This window comes from Schistocerca nitens, chromosome 2 (genome assembly GCF_023898315.1).
Source record: "Schistocerca nitens isolate TAMUIC-IGC-003100 chromosome 2, iqSchNite1.1, whole genome shotgun sequence".
NCBI lineage: Eukaryota > Metazoa > Arthropoda > Insecta > Orthoptera > Acrididae > Schistocerca > Schistocerca nitens.
This window is the reverse complement of record NC_064615.1, coordinates 1,057,826,825-1,057,851,596: the sequence shown is the minus strand read 5'-3', so window position 1 is coordinate 1,057,851,596 and position 24,772 is coordinate 1,057,826,825. Positions and strand designations below refer to the sequence as shown.

The 24,772-nt window shown below is 44.7% G+C and overlaps 1 long non-coding RNA gene across 1 annotated transcript in view; it reads left to right on the top strand.

Annotated features, from left to right (window-relative positions):
• Positions 1-24,772, top strand: part of LOC126234786 (uncharacterized) — a 514,880-nt gene that overhangs the window by 403,272 nt on the left and 86,836 nt on the right. The gene's annotated exons all lie outside the window — the stretch shown is intronic.

Below are 24,772 nucleotides of genomic sequence, written 5' to 3'. Positions count from 1 at the left end.
TGCGCAGAGTTTACGTCAACAAGAAGAGAAATTTGGAGCACCGAAGAATATGACTCGGCCAGTTGTGTCACCTTACTTAAATTCCAGTGAACCCTCATGAGATATACCGAACAGGGTGGTCAGAAAGCTGAGTTCATCTAATTTTTAAGAACTACAGAATAATTTACATACGTGTTGGACTGTAATATATCAGAAAACACTAACAATATCCACACAATGCCAAGAGTTTGTGCAGCTGTTGTGAGGGCAAGGTGTATACTTCGAGGTGGTAAATTCTAAACCATATTGTGTTGAACTTCATGATAGAGGGATAAAATATTTCTTTTGCTGGTTTACTTAGTTTGTACGATGTGTTTGTACACTAAAGTATTTTTCTCTTTTCATTGTTGGTCGAGAACTTTTGACCGGTAGTGCAACGGTTTGTGGGAATATGAAATGGGACGACACAGTCTCAGTTTTAGGTAAAGCAAGATGCAGGTTTCAGTTAATTGTTAGGGTAGTGGGCAAATACATTGTTCTACATATCAGTTGCTTACAAAACACCTGTGGAATTTATCCTACAATACTGCTCAAGTGTGTAAGACCTACATCAGTTAGTGCTAAAAACTGGTATTCAACGTGCTGGAAGAAAGACAGGACGGTTGGTCACAAGCTCCCTTTGACCCACAGCTGAAAGTCATGCGCTGGCAGACGCTAGAAGACAGATGCCAACCACCCTTCTAAAGCCTGATTACAAAGCTTAGGAAAACTGTGTTAATTGGGGTATCTAGGAATATGTTACCACCTTCTGAGTGTTGCTCGAGTAGGTACCGGAAACACAAGATTAGTGTAATTATAGCGCGCTCAGGAGCGTTTAAGAAGACATTCTTCCCACGCTGCACACGCGAATGGAGCGGGATAAACCTTAATACGCAGTACAATATTAAGTATACTCTGCCGTGCACTTCAGTTGTTTGCAGCGTGTCGACGTAAATGTAGAATTGATTTGTGAATATGTACATAACTAATTTTCCTCGTGCCTTTGTAAGAGCTTGTAAAATTAGCACAGCAGACAGCGAATAAATGTTCGAAATATCGCCAGCCACAATATGTACACGGGGATACAAAGTGATGCTACGTGTGATTCACAATGAAAGTCTAGTGCGTCCGGCCCCTATTTCTCGTGCCTGAATTGTAGCCAACTTGCTCATCTCGTTTCTCGTAGACGTCGCCCTTGTTTTTTTTTCCATCAGTCGCGAGCTCTAACGCTTGTGCAATCAACAATGCATAATAATGTGACAAGGGGGTAGGTCTAAATGTTAAGTGTAATAAGAATAGTACACTGTTTGGGTGCCATCTAATTTTGTTTTATTTATCAAATCTCTGAATTTGTAAATCGATTTCTAGGGCCATCGTATCGTTAATATCCGTAGCAAGATTCCCGGTCATATATCATTAGTTCCCGAGCACCGCTAAAATCGCAAAAAATCTTCGCGTGATCCTAGAATCCACATGAGATGGCACAAATGTCTTCTAATCCTGCTTCAACAGTTAATTCCATCATTACGCGAAATTGCACTTTACGCATCTGTTAGCGTGTTGCCACTTCGATACCCGATCGTAGACTGCGCTGGATTACCGGAACATTGCACGTCATCCGGCGTAATACACTCCTGGAAACTGAAATAAGAACACCGTGAATTCATTGTCCCAGGAAGGGGAAACTTTAGTGACACATTCCTGGGGTCAGATACATCACATGATCACACTGACAGAACCACAGGCACATAGACACAGGCAACAGAGCATGCACAATGTCGGCACTAGTACAGTGTATATCCACCTTTCGCAGCAATGCAGGCTGCTATTCTCCCATGGAGACGATCGTAGATGTGCTGGATGTAGTCCTGTGGAACGGCTTGCCATGCCATTTCCACCTGGCGCCTCAGTTGGACCAGCGTTCGTGCTGGACGTGCACACCGCGTGAGACGACGCTTCATCCAGTCCCAAACATGCTCAATGGGGGACAGATCCGGAGATCGTGCTGGCCAGGGTAGTTGACTTACACCTTCTAGAGCACGTTGGGTGGCACGGGATACATGCGGACGTGCATTGTCCTGTTGGAACAGCAAGTTCCCTTGCCGGTCTAGGAATGGTAGAACGATGGGTTCGATGACGGTTTGGATGTACCGTGCACTATTCAGTGTCCCCTCGACGATCACCAGTGGTGTACGGCCAGTGTAGGAGATCGCTCCCCACACCATGATGCCGGGTGTGGGCCCTGTGTGCCTCGGTCGTATGCAGTCCTGATTGTGGCGCTCACCTGCACGGCGCCAAACACGCATACGACCATCATTGGCACCAAGGCAGAAGCGACTCTCATCGCTGAAGACGACACGTCTCCATTCGTCCCTCCATTCACGCCTGTCGCGACACCACTGGAGGCGGGCTGCACGATGTTGGGGCGTGAGCGGAAGACGGCCTAACGGTGTGCGGGACCGTAGCCCAGCTTCATGGAGACGGTTGCGAATGGTCCTCGCCGATACCCCAGGAGCAACAGTGTCCCTAATTTGCTGGGAAGTGGCGGTGCGGTCCCCTACGGCACTGCGTAGGATCCTACGGTCTTGGCGTGCATCCGTGCGTCGCTGCGGTCCGGTCCCAGGTCGACGGGCACGTGCACCTTCCGCCGACCACTGGCGACAACATCGATCTACTGTGGAGACCTCACGCCCCACGTGTTGAGCAATTCGGCGGTACGTCCACCTGGCCTCCCGCATGCCCACTATACGCCCTCGCTCAAAGTCCGTCAACTGCACATACGGTTCACGTCCACGCTGTCGCGGCATGCTACCAGTGTTAAAGACTGCGATGGAGCTCCGTATGCCACGGCAAACTGGCTGACACTGACGGCGGCGGTGCACAAATGCTGCGCAGCTAGCGCCATTCGACGGCCAACACCGCGGTTCCTGGTGTGTCCGCTATGCCGTGCGTGTGATCATTGCTTGTACAGCCCTCTCGCAGTGTCCGGAGCAAGTATGGTGGGTCTGACACACCGGTGTCAATGTGTTCTTTTTTCCATTTCCAGGAGTGTATTTCAGTGAACTGTTCCGTCATTACACGACATCAGACTTTATACACGGGTTCATGTTGTACCTCATCAGAAACCGATGGTACAATAATAGTGAGGTATCTTAGCAGTTTGGCTACTGCCCTCTCAGGGTGCGTTCGCGATTGGTCCATCCTTTGCATTTGTAAGCACTGACAGTAACTGAAATTTGCTATTAACAGTTCCTGATGGATTCAGTGATATTGAAATTATTGTTAACAAATTCTCAGTGTGAGTAACGTCATCAGCACGGTTGGAGCTACAGATTATTGTCTACACTGTGAATATAAAGAATAAAATTTTCGCTTCTTGTCGCCCAGCGTTATAGGTGAAACCCTACTGTCTCCCTCTGATTCAGAGAGATACGGCTATTCCTCGCTCGGCCGTTCTCGAGCTGCGAGACCATATGGCGCGTCGTTCTGAGTCTTCCTTGTGATCCCACCCACTCGCTAGCCTCTCGTAACTAAATCTTCCTGTACTGTGCGTTAAAACATAGAAAAAAACGTAATAAACGTGGAAAGGCAAGTGGCTTAAAGGGCGTAAGCTGTACATAGCACACTTTGAAACATTCCTAATTATTCCCTAAATATTCGCAAAAAATAGACGTATAATTTTATAGCTGCTAGTTTTTTAAATTTTTTGTAATTTCAATAACACTCTCCCTGGTCTTCACTTCTCACTTTCTAGTATATTAGATCCGTATCAGTATAGATTGCATTCCTCAATCTCCGCCAGTGTTCTTATGCAGGCTGTATGGACGGTATATGAACAGTTTGTCATGCTCATAATGTAGCTGTCCTAAATTCTTATAATTTCCGGGCACGAAGTCCACACGAAAGCCCAAAAAATTAAACCGAAATCCGTTTATTCTTATTAGAAAACTTTTCTGTCCATTCGATACATGAATACGCATACTTTTAGCTACTTACTTGTACCAAAATACCTTTAGTTGCATACTAGAGAATCAAAGAAGAAAATAAAGTAAATAACTGTTAGTCGTACATCTGTCGGCTGTCACAACAGGCTGTGGTCGGAGCAAATGAGTAAAATGGCTAATGTGAAAGATGACAAGAGCCGGCCGGTGTGGCCGTGCGGTTCTAGGCGCTTCAGTCTGGAACCGCGTGTCCACTACAGTCTCAGGTTCGAATCCTGCCTCGGGCATGGATGTGTGTGATGTCCTTAGGTTAGGTTTAAGTAGTTCTAAGTTCTAGCGCGCTGATGACCACAGTAGTTAAGTCCCATAGTGCTCAGAGCCATTTTTGAAAGATGACAAGAAAAGAACTGACTATGCTTCCTCGTTGGCGATAGGACTAAGCTATCTGCATAATTCATGAGAAAGTGACTTCAAAATGCGGGAACTTTTGTTAAGCAACTTCAGCTCTCTGGAAAACGGACGAAAATTAGGTGCCGTCTTTCCGGTCTTTCCGTGTTAATGGAATTTTCGTTCTTGCCGTGGTAGAACAGTTGTGTCTCTTATAACAAAAACTTATAACGGGCAACATTTCGTCGCATTTTGTTTTCTAATAAGACCTGCAAGCATCCATCAGATATTTTTTTCTCTGGTCCACTGCTTCCGGCGAAAGTAATAACAAAATTTAATATTCTTCAATAAGACCTAGCCTGACAAAGTTCACGCGGCAAGACTTCACCTCCTAGATTTCGCTTATTTTGAGAAAAGCAGTACCATGTCCCTTCTCAGAAACATATGCAAACTCTTCGAAATGGATCTCATATACATTGTATATGGATTGTATACAGATTCCTTCCCGGTGGCAGAGGCGTTGTCAGGAAGGGAATCTGACCACAATATGACATTAGCACTGCCATACGTGATTTATAACAAAGAATACCAACACCGTAGTGAAAGGTGAGAGGCAAACAGGAAGAGAAAAAACTCCGGTATTTTGGGTAGTATCTCGACAACAAAAGAGGTCAACCGCAGCAGCACTGCTGTTGCTGTCATGCCTTAAGAGAATCCTGCGGATTGGTAAACGGAGCGGTGAAAGCAGCCTTCAGCCCCAGAGGACAGGGAAGGCGCGTCTGCAGGCGACAGCTGCGGCTGTAATTAAAACCGCCCGCCCACTTTACTCGCACCACTGGTCAGCCCCGCGCAGGCACGACAGTTCTGGTGGTTGAGGTCAGGTACCGAGCACTTATGTTCATGCCGTATCTAGCCACGTCGACTGGTTCACTCTTCCAAAGGATTTACTGAAAGCCTCATCGACTGTACACACCGTGGGGCAGGAAATTGACTGGGTGTTGTGTTACCATAAATACATAACTTCGAATAAGACAGCCTCAGCTGCCCCAAACTGATTCAGTTTCTGCTAATCAACGAGAGATAAAACACAGATAAAAACGTTTTGCATCACCCCGGTTCTCAGAACTTCTGAAGATACACATTGACTTTGGATATTGTATCACAGACACAGTCCAACTGACTGTTTAGAGATGTCACTAAACACGCCCACAGATGTAAACACCCAGCATGAGCAGCGCCTGTTAGACGGAGCGGGTCCAACAGCCGATCAGTTCCAGTCATTCCACCAGGAAGCACGTACACGGTTCGTGTTGTCTGAAGTTCGCCCATGCCTAGACGGTCAATACCGCGGATCGATCGGATCCGCATTGTTACTTTGTGCCAGGAAGGGCTCTCAAAAATGGAAGTATCCAGGCGTCTCGAAGTCAACCAAGGCGATGTTGTTTGGACATGGATGAGATACATAGAGACAGGAACTGTCGATGACATGACTCACTCAGGCCGCCCAAGGGCTACTACTGCAGTGGATGACCGCTCCCTACGGATTATGGCTCTGAGGAACCCTGACAGCAACGCCAACATGTTGAATAATGCTTTGCGTGCAGCCACAGGACGTCGTGTTACGACTCAAACTTTACGAAATAGGTGTCATGATGCGCAACTTCACTTCCGACGTCCATTGAGGCCCATCTTTGCAACCACGACACCATGCAGCGTTGTACAGGTGGGCACAACAACATTCCGAATCGACCGCTCAGGAGTGTCGTCACGTTGTCTTCATTGATGAGTGTCGCATATGCCTTCAACCACACAATCGTCGGAGACTTGTCTGGAGGCAACCCGGTCAAGTTTAATGCCTTAGACACACTCTGCACCGAGTGCATCAAGGTGGAGGTTCCATGCTGTTTTGGGGTGGCGCTATGTGGGGCCGTCTTACTCCGCTGGTGGTTACAGAAAGCGCCGTAACGGCTGTACGACACGTGAATGCCATCCTCCGACCGATAGTGCAAGCACGTCGGCAGCATACTGGCGAGGCATTCGTCTTCATGGACGACGATTGGCGCCCCCGTCGTGCACATCTTGTGAATGACTTCCTTCAGGATAACGACATCGCTCGACTAGAGTGGCCAGCATGTTCTCCAGACATGAACCCTATCGAACATGGCTGGGATAGATTGGAAATGGCTGTTTATGGACGACGTGAGCGATGAATGACTCAGGCATCTACGCCGAATTGCCGTTGAGGAGTGCAATCTGGACCAACAGTGTCATGATGAACTTGTGGATACTATGCCACGTCGAATACAGGCATGCGTCAACGTAAGAGGACGTGCTATTGCGTATTGGAGGTACCGGTGTGTACAAAAAATGGTTCAAATGGCTCTGAGCACTATGCGACTGAACTTCTGAGATCATAAGTCGCCTAGAACTTAGAACTAATTAAACCTAAGGACATCACACACATCCATGCCCGAAGCAGGATTCGAATCTGCGACCGTAGCGGTCGCTCGGTTCCGGACTGTAGCGCCTAGAACCGCACGGCCATTCCGGCCGGCACCGGTGTGTACAGAAATCTGAACCACCACCTCTGAAGTTCTCGCTGTATGGTTGTGTGGTTTTCATGAGCAATAAAAAGGACGGAAATGATATTTATGTTGCTCTCTATTCCAATTTTGTGTATAGGTTCCGGAACTCTCCGAACCGAGGTGATGCAATACCTCTTTTTTTATGTGTGTACATGGATACTTATAGCACACGGAACAGACCTACCCTGAGCTGGCAGGACGAAATGACTGAATTCAAAACAACGTCCACAATTTATATGTCAAAGAGGTAAGAGAGTTTTAGCGCAATATGTATCTATAGTAATTATAAAAGTCTTTTTGAGTACGCCAGCCTCCAAAACTACTAAACGAATTTTAATGGAGTCTTCAGAGGTGACTTGAGCATAGCTTGGGGCAATATATAGACTTCATTCCATCAAAATCGTGTCTTTGGAGAAATAGACATCGTAATTTAAAGTTTTATCTGGACTTGGGGAAATATACGTCTTTGATGTGGAACTGCATCGTATTTCTGAAAATGATGTTATTGTTTGATACATTGTACGTAATAGGATTCAATCTAATTAATACCATGCTTATACAGTCCGCAATGTTTTAAGCCAAGGGCCCATATTAGTATTGTTAACAGTGAAAGTAACTGTCTGTCATGTTTTCACGACTAAAAAGCAGAACTGTTTCCGATGAAACTGCAGTTTGGAAAAAAATTTTACGACAAGGAGTGTGAAGTATGGCATGGGTCACCATTTTTACTTTTTCTAAACATAAACCATGTTAAAAATTATTAATTTTGTTGGATAATGTCCACATTATATGACGTCTAGTTAGTTCTGTAGCACAATTCACAGATGCATAGATGCACGCTCCTCCTCATGTCTCTCCACACGCGCCAGTCGGCAGCTGGTGCATCGTGCATAGGGTCACTCGAGTGGGGGAGGGGCGTGGGGGGGGGAGACTTGTACGGGAAATGGCGCACATCACTAGCTTTGCTTACCGGAACACGAAGACACGTGAGGGCAGGTGACTTTATTACACATACTGTAACTTACTTACTCACCATCTCATCATAATAAAACTACTGGTATGGGAGTCCAGCCTCGGCTGACAATAAAATGAAATACACCCTTTTGGCAATCTCGCCTAGTTCAGTATCGCCAAATACTGAAACTTATTTTCGATAACGGCCCTAGGCCTTGAAGCAGCTCAATCGTTTGACAATACAACAAAAAATTGTTCAAATGGCACTGAGCACTATGCGAGTTAACTTCTGAGGTCATCAGTCCCCTAGAACTTAGAACTACTTAAACTTAACTAACCCAAGGATATCACACACATCCATGCCCGAGGCAGGATTCAACCTCCGACCGTAGCGGTCACGCGGTTCCAGACTGTAGCGTCTAGAACAATACAACATCTGGCACAGGTATAACTGAAATAAAGCCAGACGATATTGGCAGTATCCCGACGTTTCCGCTGAACACAAACGATATGCCATTCTTCTTGTGCACCGCCGATCAAGAGCACACAATACGGTTCACCTCTGCTTGTGTCTCAGCAGAACAGCCTTACCCGGAACAAAGACGCCAGGTACCACCTACTGAGCCGGAACAGGAACCAATGCCATATTACTGCCAACTCGCATCCAGTCACTAGCAGGCTGTCCCTACTGCTCGTCACCTAAACTTTCTGCTACGACTTTACAGCTGACTCTGTCTCAGTAGTCCACATGTGTGCTTCCTTGTTAGCTCTCTGTAGGTCCTCGTCTTTTAGCTTGCAGTCCCTATGAGAACAGCACCTGCACCACGCTCCATACGCATGGGGCCGCCATCACCAACTGCCAGAAGACAACTGTCACCCATCTTCCCAAGGGCCTCTGTTCGCCAGCCAACTACCTGAACCAACCACTCTGCGACGTACACAAGACCCCATGGCGCACCAAATCCAGGCAAAGCCTTGTCCTGCCCCTGCTGCCCATGGCATCTGGCACTAGCTCCAAGTTGTTGCTGCTTCCTTGCTCGCACCAGACTTCGCGCTGCTATCGCTAACAACTGCTCCTGCTCCCACTGTGATGCTGTGCTTGACTATTTCGAAGTTTCACACGCACGCTGTCGAAGAAGGAATGCATGGCCAGCACTGGCGCCAACCGGCAAGCGGTGAGGGATCGCTAATTTACTGCACGTTCAAAGAAGCGTGATTTTGGTCTTTAGTTTTTGGGGCGTGGCCATGTGCAAATGTTGTGTTCCACTTGATCATGGTCACTGATAACCCAAAACCCAACTAATTCGGAAAGTTCCTTTATTTGCAGCAATCACGCAATCATGACTAGGACTGAAACCCATACTACGTTCAACTAAGGACAACATATAGATATTAGAATGAAACAGACTGAGTCGTTTCAGCTATTTTAAATCCTCTACAGCTACGTCCTTATACTGTGATATGTTTACCTGTTAGCTGAAAAGCGTGCACACAGGAATCACAAATATAATGCTAAATAAAGAACGACTAAGAGGTAATGGACATAAGATAATTGGAAATTAGGAAAGGCTGTGGTCTGTGCCCAAGATCAAGTAAAAAAAATAATATTTCTTTCTATGAAGAATTGTGGAACTGGGACATGAATGATTTTACAAAAGCACTTGGTTAGTGACGGGCGAAGTACATTTATCAGCCACACGTGTACAGCGTCCAGAATAGATCACGATGTGGGATGAAGGCACTCAACAATTTCTTCAGTAATATGCTGCATATATTAAAAAAATTGACTGCTAAACTCCGTCCGAACTGGCACTGAAGGACCAACGTTGCCGATCGGCTGCCGTGTCATCCTCAGCCCTCAGGCGTCACTGGATGGGAATATGGACGGGCATGTGGTCAGCACACCGTGACCAGAGCCACCACTTCCCCATCAAGTAGCTCCTCAATCGGCTTCACAAAGGTTGACTACACCCCGTTTGCCAACAGTGCTCGGCAGACAGGACGGTCACCCATCCAAGGGTTCGCCAAGCAAGACAGCACTTAACTCTGGTGATGTGACGAAACCTGTCTTACCACTGCGGCAATGCCTTTGGCTTGTAAATATTATACAAGAAAAATATAACCGAGTATCAGATACAGTTCTTAGCATCACGTGTGCTTGTAGGTAAGATGGTTACATACCAGGCACTGCGATGATCTCAGTATCACAGCAGCATCAAGTATCATGAATTTGATCAGTTACATAATTCGCATGAGAGAAGGGGTAATAATAACTGCAGATTGAACTTTTATGATTGGGGAATGTATCACACAGAACAGTACACTAGAGAAACGAACACAAAGGAAGTACATGTTCCATGTAGGAGCGAACTTTTGTACTCGTTGTAAGTAAACCAAGGTGAATCAGGGACCCAGGTACAGAATAAGTTGACTTTTTTTATGGGGATCGTATAGCTTAAGTAGATTAACGTCGATTGCCAATATGGAGCGCCACGTCGTGTTAACTCGAAACTGGGTCATCGCTTCCGTCACTCGAAAATCCACGCCAGCTGTAATTCTACCAACGTGGAATATACAAGTCGCTGTTCGGGGCGGAAGTTCTGTGATGTCTCGTCATGTGACTCATCGTGAATGCCGTATCAAACGCAGTATTTTCTGGTACCGATCTTCCATCCAACGATCCATGACTCTGCAAAGCTATACGACACTGATGAACGAAAACATTGCGAGTGGCTTCTGAACATCGTGTTGGTCCACGTCTGGAAGCAACACAACTACAGTTGTCTCGCCAACGGGCCCGGGTTCGATTCCCGGCTGGGGCAGGAGATATTCTCCGCCCAGGGACTGGTGTTGTCCTCATCATCATTTCATCCCCATCTCCCACGGGCAAGTCGCCCAATGCGGCGTCGAATGCAAGAAGTACTTGTCCTCGGCGGCCGAACTTCCCCGAGTGCGGGACTCCCGGCCCACAATGCCGTACGCTCATTTCCATTCCAGCGCTTGTCTGAGGCGTGTATTCCGCAAGCACTTAGTGCACATCAGATGTCTAGACACAGGTCACATTAAATCCCTTAAATTATGCGCTGGCGCTTTTTGAGCAAGAAGCTAGTTGGTTCAAATGGCTCTGAGCACTATGGGACTCAACATCTGTGGTCATAAGTCCCCTAGAACTTAGAACTACTTAAACCTAACTAACCTAAGGACATCACACACATCCATGCCCGAGGCAGGATTCGAACCTGCGACCGTAGCAGTCGCGCGGTTCCTGACTGAGCGCCTAGATCCGCTAGACCACCGCGGCCGGCAAGAAGCTAGTGCACGAAAGCGTCATAAAAGTGTTTCATCTGTTTCAGATCAAGTGAATTACGGTGCAAAGACATTCACGTGAGATGGCTATCGTTCAGCTCAAATCACTGTAGTATGATCCTGAATCTATGGCACAGTCAGTTATCAAGCTAAAAGATACCATTGCCATAAAGGGAGATACATGAAGAATTTCATGTGGTCCGCAAAACAGCACATGTAGTCTACTGCTTCCACGGCGCCTTCTATTATTACTTAAGGATCTACGGAAGTGAAGGTTAATGTACCCAATAGCATAATACTGCTTGTATTGGCCTGTGTCTTTGGCGCGGTGCTTGTTTGAAAGAACCATTGCCTGGATGACGTCGTTTCTGGACACGACTGTTACCCTGGTGAAGCAACCAACGTGATTCTTCCCACGTGGTGACACGTTTACACTGATCCACGGTCCAGTCGCGGAGATCCCATGGGAACGGCAGTCGTAACCGACGATGTCGTTGGGTCAGCATGGCCCAACAGGGGCATTACGTGCTCGTAGGGCGACCAGGCGGCATCCCGTATCGATTGTGGTGGACAATGGTCTTAATGTTTTGGCTCATCAGTGCATATGTTTTTTGCGACAGTCTATTTCAGCATGTGAAAGTTACCGTGCAAGGAAAATTTTCAGGTGGTGTAGCGTTAGGAAGGTCAACAAGGCTGGTGCAGAAATATGAAGGTCAAGAAAACGCCATAGGAATAAAACATCGATACACCCTGAACAGACGTCTGGTGTAATTCTAGGTTTGGAGGCAATAGACAGCCCGGTCAAAAACGTGAAGCAACAGGAACGAGAGGAGGAAACTAATGAAAGTTCATGGGTCGAGAGATTATTTGATGTACTTGTAATTTCAGTGCTTACAAAATCGAGACAACTTAAGGAAGAACTTGACAGTATGAGCACATTTATCAGTGTGACGTGCACCCCTTCTGGACGGGACGAATGCATTGATTCGGCGGGGAAAGGAGTCAAGCCGGCCGCGGTGGCCGTGCGGTTCTGCCGCTGCAGTCCGGATCCGCGGGACTGCTACGGTCGCAGGTTCGAATCCTGCCTCGGGCATGGGTGTGTGTGATGTCCTTAGGTTAGTTAGCTTTAAGTAGTTCTAAGTTCTATAGGACTTATGACCTAAGATGTTGAGTCCCATAGTGCTCAGAGCCATTTGAACCATGTTTGAACAGAAAAAATGTTCAAATGTGTGTGAAATCTTACGGGACTTAACTGCTAAGGTCATCAGTCCCTAAGTTTACACACTACTTAACCTAAATTATCCTAAGGACAAACACACACACCCATGCCCGAGGGAGGACTCGAACCTCCGCCGGGACCAGCCACACAGTCCATGACTGCGGCGCCTAAGACCGCTCGGCTAATCCTGCACGGCTGGTGGATAGAAATAGAATTTTAGTTGTGACGCAGTGAAGTGTGCAGGTACCTTTGCCGTTCATGTAGTTTATTAACGACGTATTTAATAGTAGTTTCAGACCTTCACAGATTATGTAGTTGTGTAAAAAGAAGTATTATCTGAATGTCCAAATCCGTGTGTATTCCTAAGGGACCAAACTGCGCCGCGTGGAGTGGCCGAGCGGTTTGAGGCATCATGTCACGGACTGCGCGCCCCCTCCCTCCGGAGGTTCGAGTCCTCCCCCGGGCATGGGTGTGTGTGTTATTCTTAGCATAATTTAGTTTAAATAGTGTGTAAGTCTAGGAACCGAGGCCGTTTTGGCCCCGCGGTTCTAGGCGCTTCAGTTCGGCTCCGCCCTGCTGCTGCGGTCGCAGGTTCGAATCCTGCCTTGGGTGTGGAGTGTGTGTGATGTCCTTAGGTTAGTTAGGTTTAAGTAGTTCTAAGTCTAGGGGACTGATGACCTCAAATGTCAAGTCCCAAAGTACTCACAGCCATTTGAACCATTCCTTAGGAACCGATGACCTAAGCAGTTTGGTCCCTTAGGAATTCACACACATTTTGACCAAACTGCTGAGGTCATCGATCCCTGGACTATCACACTACTTAAACTGACTTATTCCTAGAACAACACGGACAACCACGCCCGAGGGAGGAGTCGAACCTTGGTGGGAGGGGCCGCGCAATCCGTGACATGGCGCCCCGAACAGCGCAGCCGCAATCAGATCTGATGAGATATGAAAGTGAGGCAACAACTGGAAACTTGCTTTACAAGCTCAAAAATGTGAAATTTTCACTTAACAGAGTGTAAAAACATTCTATGACTACAATATCAATAAGTCACAACGGGAATCGTCAACTGAAACAAGGATCTGGTTGGAACAAGTTGAGTGGATAGGAATTCAAATGATCATAAGGGCTCAGTCGTAGGTGCAGGAGGTGTCAGACTTCGTTTCATTGGTAGGATACTGGGAAAACGCACTCAGTCTATAAAGGTGCTGCGTAGTAAGCTCTCGTGCGGCCCATATTAGAATATTGCTCAAGAGTGCGCGATTCCAACTAAACAACACTGAAATGCAGTGTTCAGTGCATGCAAAGAAGGACAGGTCGACTGATGACAGGCTAGGCTGGAACGCGGGAGAGCGCCACTGAAATTCAGAAAAACCTGAATTTTCAGAACCTTGTTAATGGAAGAAAATAGGAATAGTCTACTGCCCCTTGAGTATCATTCCGCTAGGGTCCGTGTAGACTAGACCACAGCATGCGCATAGACATTGTAGCAGTCATTCTTCCTGCAGTCCTTACGTAAATGGAACATTAAGATACGCTAATGCGTGGTACTATGGGAAGGACCTAAACATCACAGTGTCGTGCAGAGTATGTAGCAGACACAGCAGAAATTTCTACAAGAACAGGACCAGACAACACACTCGCTAATTGTCTATCTAAACAAAAATTATTTGAAATTAGCGGTTTACAGTATCCTCGTGCTTCAAGAAGGACTCTTGTGGGCATAACTAAAAGAAAACAGGAAAAATTCTATGCGTTTTAGTTAGGAGAAAATTCTCTCCGGGGTTGAAGAAATCAGTGCGAGCACAAAGTGGAAACTCCATCACACGCTTCGGCTAGAGAGGCCCTACATTATGCATCCGTCTATTAAAAATTCAGCGACCCTGGCTCCGTACATTCCGCCCGCTGCAATATAAACACGTGGTTCGCTCCACTACAGAGGAGGAGCCTTATTTCCGTCGTTGTGCGTAAGCTTTTTACATCCCATTCCGTGCCGTGTTGCCTTAACTCTTGCGCGAACGCCACGCACCGCCTGAATAATTCACGCGACCTCGCTGCTTTCCCTGAGGGATCTACTAACCTAAAACGTTTCCCCGGAAGACTAAACAGTGGCTACTCTCCCTACGGAAGAGGCTTTTGGGGAACACGCTGTTCCCTGCAGCCGATGCGTTTAAGGAAATTTGCGAGCGGCCACAGTGTCGGCGTACACAGACATACTGAGAGGTAGCTTTGAGGCAGGATGTCATCCGTAACAGATTGTTGGCCGTTGTACAGGGTTTGGACAAATATATGGAAACACAGCGAGAAATGCTTGCTTGAAGATAAATGGAGTTTCCAGCCGCGACTGCAGGTTGCTCTGTTGTATGTGATCACGATACGCAAGGCACTCGATATGTTGCAAATGTCAGTCGTGGCCAGAAAAGTGTTCTGTTTTTCTGTTTAGTTTTGAGTGTATTATTTGTAAGCTGAGTGGATACGAACGTGCGAAAATTGTTGGTGCTCTTATGGTGGGAGCTTGCGTAACCAAGTGTTAGATGTTTCAAGAGGCACTGTGCACAAGCAGAGCGGAAAAACATCACAACGTAGACGAAAGCGTGTGATGAGTAATGGTGACAGATGGTCAGTGAAGAGGATGGTGATGAAAAATAAGATGACAGATGCAAAAATCATAGCAAAATTGAATGTTGCACCCCTATCAGCTCCATAACACGAAGGGAGGTCCATAAACAGGGAACTGCAGGGCGAGGTTGTAACGTCTACGCTCGGGCGTACGTTAACTCTTTAAAGCCTGTACTATGGTAAGTTGACGGGCTTTACCTTATAAGAAAGGATTTTAGTAAATATGTTGACCGCGTGTACCTGAATGGAGGCACAATCAGACTTACACCCACTCAGTAACAACAATGATACGTCAAGCAAGTCTGAAGTGCAACTACGCGTTAGGACGGACAAGAACCAACACCGCAGATGCTAATAAACTGTTAATAATACGGTCGCCAGCCTAATTAGCCATTAAGTGAGTTTTTTCCTTGTACAAGTGGATGTACGTACAAGCATAACCACACGTAGTAATACTGCATTATATGGTAAATTTTAGAACCAGAAAAATCTACTGAACTAATATTTTCCCTTTCTGTACTAATTTGGACAAGCTATAAATACACAACATTACACTACAATGATTACTACAAACTGCGTTTTGTCTATTGATCTGACTGGAATCGGGCATAGGTTATCCCAGAAATAGCACTTTTGAAACACACATACAATGTTAATTTTAAGAAGAGTAAAACACTGATAAATTTAGGTTTTGTATTGACTTTAACTTTGCTGGTCAAATCAGTTCAGTACACTTCAGAATTTAAATGAATAGAAAAGAAAAGAGTGGAGGGGGGACCCTGAAACTGTTATGATCACTGTGTTGAAACTATAAACTATTGGAAGCATTAAGCACTCAAGATTTACAATATATGAGCTACTACTCTTTTTGTCTTCTTACTTTCTCATTTAACTACCATTATTTTTGTCTCAAATTAATTAAGCTTCATTACTAAACCAATTCCAAAATTATCTTCCAACTTTGTCAGACCTTTGTTCTTTGCTTATATTTTCATTAACAATAAAGCTCCTTAAACATCTTTCTAGCATAGATAGGTCTGCAGGTAATTCTTATTAACATAAACTTTAAATCTTCATTTCGGGACACTCGGATTGCACAACATGTGGAAAGGACCCTGTCTAGGTTGGTGATGAGGATAATTAATTGATAGGACAATTCTGGTAAAAGTTAAGTTGTTATTGAAGAGTCAGGAACAAAATTAACACTGGTCCACACGAATACAATTCTAAAGATTCAACCTGTTCGTGTCGATGCGGCGGTTGGCGGGCGGCAAGATGGCGAGGCGCACAGCACACATACAATCACAGCTATGGCTCTTGTTGTATCGGCACTTTGCTTCTTCTTAGCGTCGCAATCCTTTTCAATTTAGTGCCTATAGAATATAGCCATGCTGTATAGTCGTCGGAAACGGCACATCCGAGGCTCAATGAAATCACGTTTTCCAGGAGAGCGTCCTCGATCCAGAACGTGTTTCTCAGACCGATGCCCAACTGCGACTTTCTTGCTGAGCCCGTTATGCCGTGCCGCGCCCGTGTGCATTTTCCCGCGCTCGCCTGCCATCCACCTTTTACCGCTCCCCTACAGACAGGGTATTCACCAAAGGTTTTGCATTCCACATATCCTAATACATTGCCTACGTATGGACCAGGCGCACAATTACAATTTTAAACATGTTACAATAGATTCAACATGGGTTACACTTCAATTCTGTTACAGCATTGCTTGAAATTTGACATAAATATTAATATTCATATCGGAAGTTGGTTACAGTTCCTTTAACATCATGGCATGAAAAGAAAAAGAAATGAAATCAAAACATTGCTTACACTAATTTATCAAAAATCAGAAGAAAAAATTATTATATGTACAGTTGTTGTTGTCACAAGGTGGAATACCAGAACCACGCATCGGTGACGCAATTGCCCCTAAGAGGAAAACGTGCTGCCGCAGCCTTAACACCAGGACAACGGAGCAACCCAAGTCATTTGGTTGGTTCCCTATTGTTTCACACTGTTTCCAACTTCTGACAGACTTTAAGTCCCAAGAGTGAAAGACGGTGGGAGTTCGTTGACCACTCGGGCAGCTATGTTGAGGTATTCCATAGGTCCCGTGCCTACTCTGCATCTTCACAGTACTGCCAAGAATTATTTGACCATTGTGGCTGATCAGGTCCATCCCATGGTATAATTATTGCTCCCCAATGACGATGCTGTGTTCCAAGACAATAAGGTGCCTGTGCACACAACTAGAATTGAATTGGTTTTGTGAGCACGAGGATGAAGTATCGTATACCCTTTGGCTACCACAGTCAGCACTGAGCATTTCTAGTCTATCGTGGAGAGAAAGATCGTCATCGCTGTTCACGTCCATTATCGCTTCTTGAACGTGTCACAGTTTTGCAGAAACAGTGACATATTTCTGAATGTTGGGCTCCATAAGGTTCCCTTTCTGTTCAGCGACAGTGGAATATAAAGCTATAAAGAATGTAGCAACCACTCGCGGAAACATAATTTATTTATCTTGTTGAAAATCGATTTCCAGTGACATCAGTCATCATCGGTGCTGAAACAAGTACAAGAGACAAGGCATAAAAAACAACGGCTTCAACAAACGAAAAAATTGACAATAAAACATAGTTACATCAATTACAACATATACAGAATTCTGAAATTAAAATTCAAAGTCATAACATATTTTTTTAACCGATACATGCCACAAGTAGAACTACTGTCCTCGGCAGATTTCTATCATGAAGTGACACATCATAGGTCAACACTACAAGACAACATGAGGTGGAGCCACATTGCCACAAGCGCCCTCTATGTAAAATAGAGTAATGTAAAGTACAAGCAATAAGGAATATATCGCATTACAAAAAAAGTATACAGTGATGCTAATTGATAATACCAATTTAAATAATTACAACAAGTTAAAATGTCTTAACATTGTTTGTCAGACTATGATAACAAATTAAATATATACTCCAGAACTACTATCGTCAAAATTGTAAGAAGAGAGAAACTCGCTAAAAATAAGTGTGGTGTCACCGCCAGACACCACACTTGCTAAGTGGTAGCTTTAAATCGGCCGCGGTCCATTAGTACATGTCGGACCCGCGTGTCGCCACTGTCAGTGATCGCAGACCGAGCGACACCACACGGCAGGTCTCGAGAGACTTACTAGCACTCGCCCCAGTTGTACGGACGACGTAGCTAGCGATGCACACTGACGAAGCCTCGCTCATTTGCAGAGCCGATAGTTAGAATAGCCTTCAGCTAAGTCAATGGCTACGACCTAGCAAGGCGCCATTAGCATTACATAGCTTGTATCTAAAGAGTCTCACTTGTATCGTCAAGAGCGATGTACCACAAGGATGGATTAAAGTATTCCAGGAGCTACGTACTTTTCTTTATAGCATTCATTACGTATCCTGTTTCAGACCTATCTACTAGCCTACGTGAGTTAACGCGTGCTTTTCGGCTACTTCCGAGTGGCGTGGCTGTCTTGTTACGCCACAACAATATGATTCCATTCACACAAGTTTAGAAAATGAAACTTGTCATAATGACGAAACCCAATGGTGGTATCAATGGCCATCTGCCGTTCTACATTCGAACTACAAGTGCATCCAAAGTTACATTTATGTTTCTTCCAGTAGATGACGCTTTGTTACTGAACGCACAAATCCAAAATTGACAGAGTTCAGGTAAAAATTACAGTACACGATAAACAATCGTATTACTTAAATAATGCGATTAACAAAGTGTTGCACATATAAAGAACTATATATATGCGGATAACTACTTTAGATCTACGGTCCGAACTATAGTCTCGTGAACAAATGTACCATGCGCCCTTACGTTTAAGAATGGCTCAGTTTATGTGTGAAAAATTGACAGTTGAACCAGATTTCATAAAATACATACATCCTTTAAAAGCCAATACATATAAAGATATACAATACCATTTACAAAACCAAAAGTCAAAACTTTAGAACAAACAAGCGTCACTCGATGTAAGGTAATCTAAATAAGTTTCATTTCCTAAATTTGTGTGAATGGAATAATATTCTTAGCGAGTTTCTCTCTTCTTACTATTTTGACGATCGTAGGTTTGGAGTATATATTTAATTTGTTATTATCATCTGACCAACAATATTCAGCCGGCCGGGGTGGCCGAGAGGTTCTAGGCGCTACCATACGGTCGCACGTTCGAATCCTGCCTCGGACATGGATGTGTGTCATGTCCTTAGGTTAGTAAGGTTCACGTACTTCCAAGTTCTAAGGGACTGACGACCTCAGAAGTTCCATGGTGCTCAGAGCCATTTGCACCAACAATGTTCAGACATTTCTACTCGTACTTGTCGCAATTATTTAAACTGATATTATCAATTACCATAACTGCATAATTTTTTTGTAAAGCGATATATTCCTTACTGCTTGTACTTTACATTACTCCTCTATTTTACATGGCGCTTATTGCAACGTTCTCTTGTTGTAGTATTGACCTATGATGTGTCACTTCACGATAGAAATCTGCCAAAGACACTACTTCTACTTATGGCATGTATCGGTTTAAAAAATGGTATGTTATGACTTTGAATTTTAATGTTATACATCTGTATTTGTCGTAATTGTTGCAACTGTCTTTTATTGTAATTTTTTTCGTTTGTTGAAGCAGTTGTAGTTTATGCCCTGTCTCTTGTATTTGTTTCTGCACCGATGATGACTAATATCAGTCAAAATCGATTTGCAACAAGATAAATAAATTATGTTAACGCGACTGGTTACTACATTGTTTATAATTTTATACTGATATAATATTGCTTTGAAAACACTGCAGGAACTGTTTTTACCCATTCCGAGACGGATGGGAGATATTTTGAATGCCAGTGTATTTCCTACACTGTATTATGCATGTGTACTGTGTTTGTGGTGTATCCACGTCTTTGTCCACTCGCTGCAATTGCAACATCAGGAAGGAGAGCAAAAAGCGATTTTTTTACTTATTGTGTATATGCTGTATAGAAGGAACAATGTATGAGTTAACTTTCAGGTAATTTGAGAATACAAGGTGCGAATTGTTGTGCTAAGTGTGAATGACTGATATCCGATACGTCATTCCACACCGTTCAGATACCGTCAAGCGTAGTGGCTAGCTGTTTCGTTTGCTAAATAGATAGTACGCTAAAAGTTTGTTTCTCTAGTAACAGACCAACAGAAAAGAGCTCACGAGAAGTTCCTACACTGATAAGGCAAAGTTGTCAAGTGACTACGTTGAATGGTCGTAAGACACTAGCCTAACGTTGTGTTGGACCTTACCTGATTCGTCAAGGTGCGGCAACTTCAGTGGCGTTTACTCAGCAACTCTACAAGAAAAGCTTTCACATGGTGCATCAACAAAGAGCCGAAGGTTGCTGGAGCCCGCCAGTGAATACATCTCGTCGTGTATTCATATTTATCAGCAACGTACTGCCATGACCGTTATTTGGAATCCTGCTGCATCCAGTTTCGTATTATTTTCACACATCCCCACTTCTTACTTTTATTCGATTTTGTACAGTTAAACGGTGACGACGTACCAGAAATTTGAAAGAAAGGAAATGAGCTGTAGATAGCTATTCATGAATTCAGTTATGCAATTTACGAATAAAATATGAAAATTTTGGTTCAGAAAACTAGAACCGTAGAGTTCTTAGGTAAACAACTAAGTGAGATTAAAATTATCTTTAACAATAAAATAACAGAACAAGTACTACACTTTGTACAGCTTTTCCGTGATATAAAATACGACTGTGATGGATAGATAAAGTAAATTGAAAAAGTTTGGTGATATTTACGGAACAAACACCCAATAGCGGAAAAATAAAAATACCAAAGATTCCAGAATGAGATTTTCACTCTGCAGCGGAGTGTGCGCTGATATGAAACTTCCTGGCAGATTAAAGCTGTGTGCCCGACCGAGACTCGAACTCGGGACCTTTGCCTTTCGCGGGCAAGTGCTCTACCATCTGAGCTACCGAAGCACGACTCACGCCCGGTACTCACAGCTTTACTTCTGCCAGTATCTCGTCTCCTACCTTCCAAACTTTACAGAAGCTCTCCTGCGACCCTGCAGAACTAGCACTCCTGAAAGAAAGGATACTGCGGAGACATGGCTTAGCCACAGCCTGGGGGATGTTTCCAGAATGAGATTTTCACTCTGCGGTGGAGTGTGCGCTGATATGAAACTTCCTGGCAGATTAAAACTGTGTGCCCGACCGAGACTCGAACTCGGGACCTTTGCCTTTCGCGGGCAAGTGCTCTACCATCTGAGCTACCGAAGCACGACTCACGCCCGGTACTCACAGCTTTACTTCTGCCAATATCTCGCAGGAGAGCTTCTGTAAAGTCTGGAAGGTAGGAGACGAGATGCTGGCAGAAGTAAAGCTGTGAGTACCGGGCGTGAGTCGTGCTTCGGTAGCTCAGATGGTAGAGCACTTGCCCGCGAAAGGCAAAGGTCCCGAGTTCGAGTCTCGGTCGGGCACACAGTTTTAATCTGCCAGGAAGTTTCTATATAAGATTGTTTCTCTACCAGCAGAACATACGGAAGTAAATGGTTCAAATGGCTCTGAGCACTATGGGACTTAACAGCTGAGGTCATCAGCCCCCAAGAACTACTTAAACCTAACCTAAGGACATGACACACATCCATACCCGAGGCGGGATTCGAACCTGCGACCGTAGAGGTCGCGCGGTTCCAGACTGAAGCGCCTAGAACCGCATGGCCACAGCGGCCGGCTACGGAAACAGATGATGGTTGGTTAAAGAAATGGAAGAAAATACAGTCTACGCAAATAAAGTCTCTAAAAAATGTCGAGACGTATAAAGTAAAGACAGAAATAAGCTAAACATTATTATCGTAAAATGAAATTTAGAAGAAAGTATGGACACAACGTCAGAATGATCCCGAAAGGCTGCCAACAAAAATGAACAAACATGAATCAAAAAGAAAACGCTGGAAGACCATAAGGAAATGTGGGAATTATAGTATGCGATTACTCTAAAACGGCAGGGGAGTGGGTGCAGTAGATGATAACACGAATGATTCAGGGAGAAGACGCCGTACAAGTTCACCTGTAACGTCGGGTAAATGTAATAAATGACAGACATTATCGGAAAAATGCAGACCTTTAATTCTCTGCCGAATCCAGTTCCCATGGAGTGATAACATTTCAAAGAGCTTGAGCAGCGCGATGCCTTGTGTCCTGATATCTGTTCGGGGCGAGAGGGGTATTTTGTTGAAAGACTCCACTGCAGCTGCTAACGTGTCCCTGTAGCTTCCTTTACAGATCGACAGCCACGCGTTATTCAATCTCCCAGCTCTCTCTCTGTCCCCTGCCCCTCCCACCATCCCCGGCCAGGAAAATCACGGCACCAAGTGCTCTGGGCACGCGCTCACACTTACGGCGTCTCGTATCGACCTGTCAGAGTGCAAGTGCAGTGCAGAGCGTACTTCAACCGTCGTTCGTTCTCAGGATTCCCTTACATATCATCTGATGTTGTGTCTTATGCATTAGAGAAAAGATAAATGTTTCCCCTTGCACATCTACGCTTTAGATCAGAACAAAAGCACAAAGATTCTGTTAGACCATATACCTATAATGACTCCCATTATTCTAGGCATAAATAGTCTGAATACATGAATATAAATGCTATATTTGTTGTGTGTAGAATGATACCTTTCCATCAGATCGGCAAAAATCCCCGAAAATTTGAAGGAAGCATCAATAGTGCTTTCCGCTACCTAGACACCGACCTAGGAATTTGAAATTTGCAGTCTACTTAACTAGAACACTTAAGTATCCTAGCCTATTTTCCACAAGGCAACTCTGGCTCGAAATTTGTTAGCAAATCGAAAGAGGTGCTGATCGTATGTAATGTACACCAGTGGCAAGAAACATTCTGTACCTCCACTGGGCTACAGCAATGATCATGCTATCGACAAAAATGCCGCTAGAGGGAAGTTACTAAATACCATATATCGAAATTCCTTCATCAAGACGAATGGATATTGCCAAATTAGAATCAAGGACAGCTGCACATACCAATAGATTTCATGCATGCCCATAATACCTTCTAATACAATGAGCGAATTCTCAGATACTCACGCTCGAAACGCGTGTTTTATTACTCCTGCAAAAAATTGAGCAGGATATTCTGGAATTTTTTTCGGGAAATTTAATGTATTACCTTGTGGCAGCCGTGGCTGGGTATAAGCAGAGGCGCGATATGAGCGTTTGTCTATATACACTGAATGTTTGCCGGTAGAGGTAACTATCAACAACTCGTTGTCACATTCGGTACCAGCTAGAGACGCCGAAGTAATCTCGACTAGAAGACTGGTGCGCAGGTGCGCGCCACTTAAAGCTCGATCTTCTCTGTCTCCATTTGTCAGCGGCTTGGAGGTCCTTCAAAACGACAATAGCCACATACACCATTGGATGTCCCTGCAAAATTGTATCACTTTATGACGAATACATCAAAAAACTGAGCGGCGCGAAGTTGAAACTGAAGATTAAATTCGCTAGAGATAGAGGTGAAACATGTGTACAAGTTCATGCGAAATAAGTTAAACATATTTCAAACAGAATTGAAATGTGGGTACGTGGGCCAGGCCAAAGGGAAAAAATTCATCCCAACCCCTGAAACATTTCGACCAAATTTGGTAGAAATATTATTTACTACCTGCAAAGAAATATCTTCTAGATGAGGACCAGTAGCCTTCTGTTGGGGTGGGGATGGTAACATGGGTGAGAAAGGAGAAAAGGAAATGTACTGACAATGAGGGGGAATGAGGAGATGGTCACAAATAGGGGGAGAAGGGAATGGAGAAAGAGATTTGGAGAGGGAAGTGAATAGAGGCAGGGGAGAGTACGCGATGGACACAGAAATGTAAGAGATGGATAGAGATGGAACGAGAAAGAGGTGGCAGGAAAAGGGGAAGGGGGGCCAGGACAGAGAGAAGTGGAGGAGGCTTGCGTGCCTGAACGATACAGCTAGCTGTACCGACAACCACAACGGAGGGGTATCTGTTGAGAGGCCAGACAAACGTGTGGTTCCTGAACAGGGGCAGCAGTCTTTTCAGTAGTTGCTGGGGAACGGTCTGGATGATCGACTGATCTGGGCTTGTAACATTAACCAAACCCGCCTTACTGTGCTGGTACTGCGAACGGCTGAAAGCAAGGGGAAACTACAGCCATAATTTTTTCCGAGGGTATGCAGCTTTACTGTATGGTTAAATCATGATGGTATCCTCTTCGGTAAAATATTCCGGATGTAAATAGTGATCCAAACGGATCTCCGGACGGGGACTACTCAGGAGGACGTAATTATCAGAAGAAATAAAACTGGCGTTCTACGGATCGGAGCGCGGAATGTCAGATCCCTTAATCGGGCTGGTAGGTTAGAAAATTTAAAAAGGGAAATGGATAGGTTAAAGTTAGATATAGTGGGATTAGTGAAGTTCGGTGTCAAGAGGAACAAGACTTTTGGTCAGGTGAATACAGAGCTACAAATACAAAATCAAATACAGGTAATGCAGGAGTAGGTTTAATAATGAATAAAAAATAGGAGCACGAACAGCATAGTGAACGCATTACTGTAGCCAAGGTAGACACGCTGCCCACGCCTACCACAGTAGTACAAGTTTATATGCCGCAGATGACGAAGAGATTAAAGAAATATGTGATGAGATAAA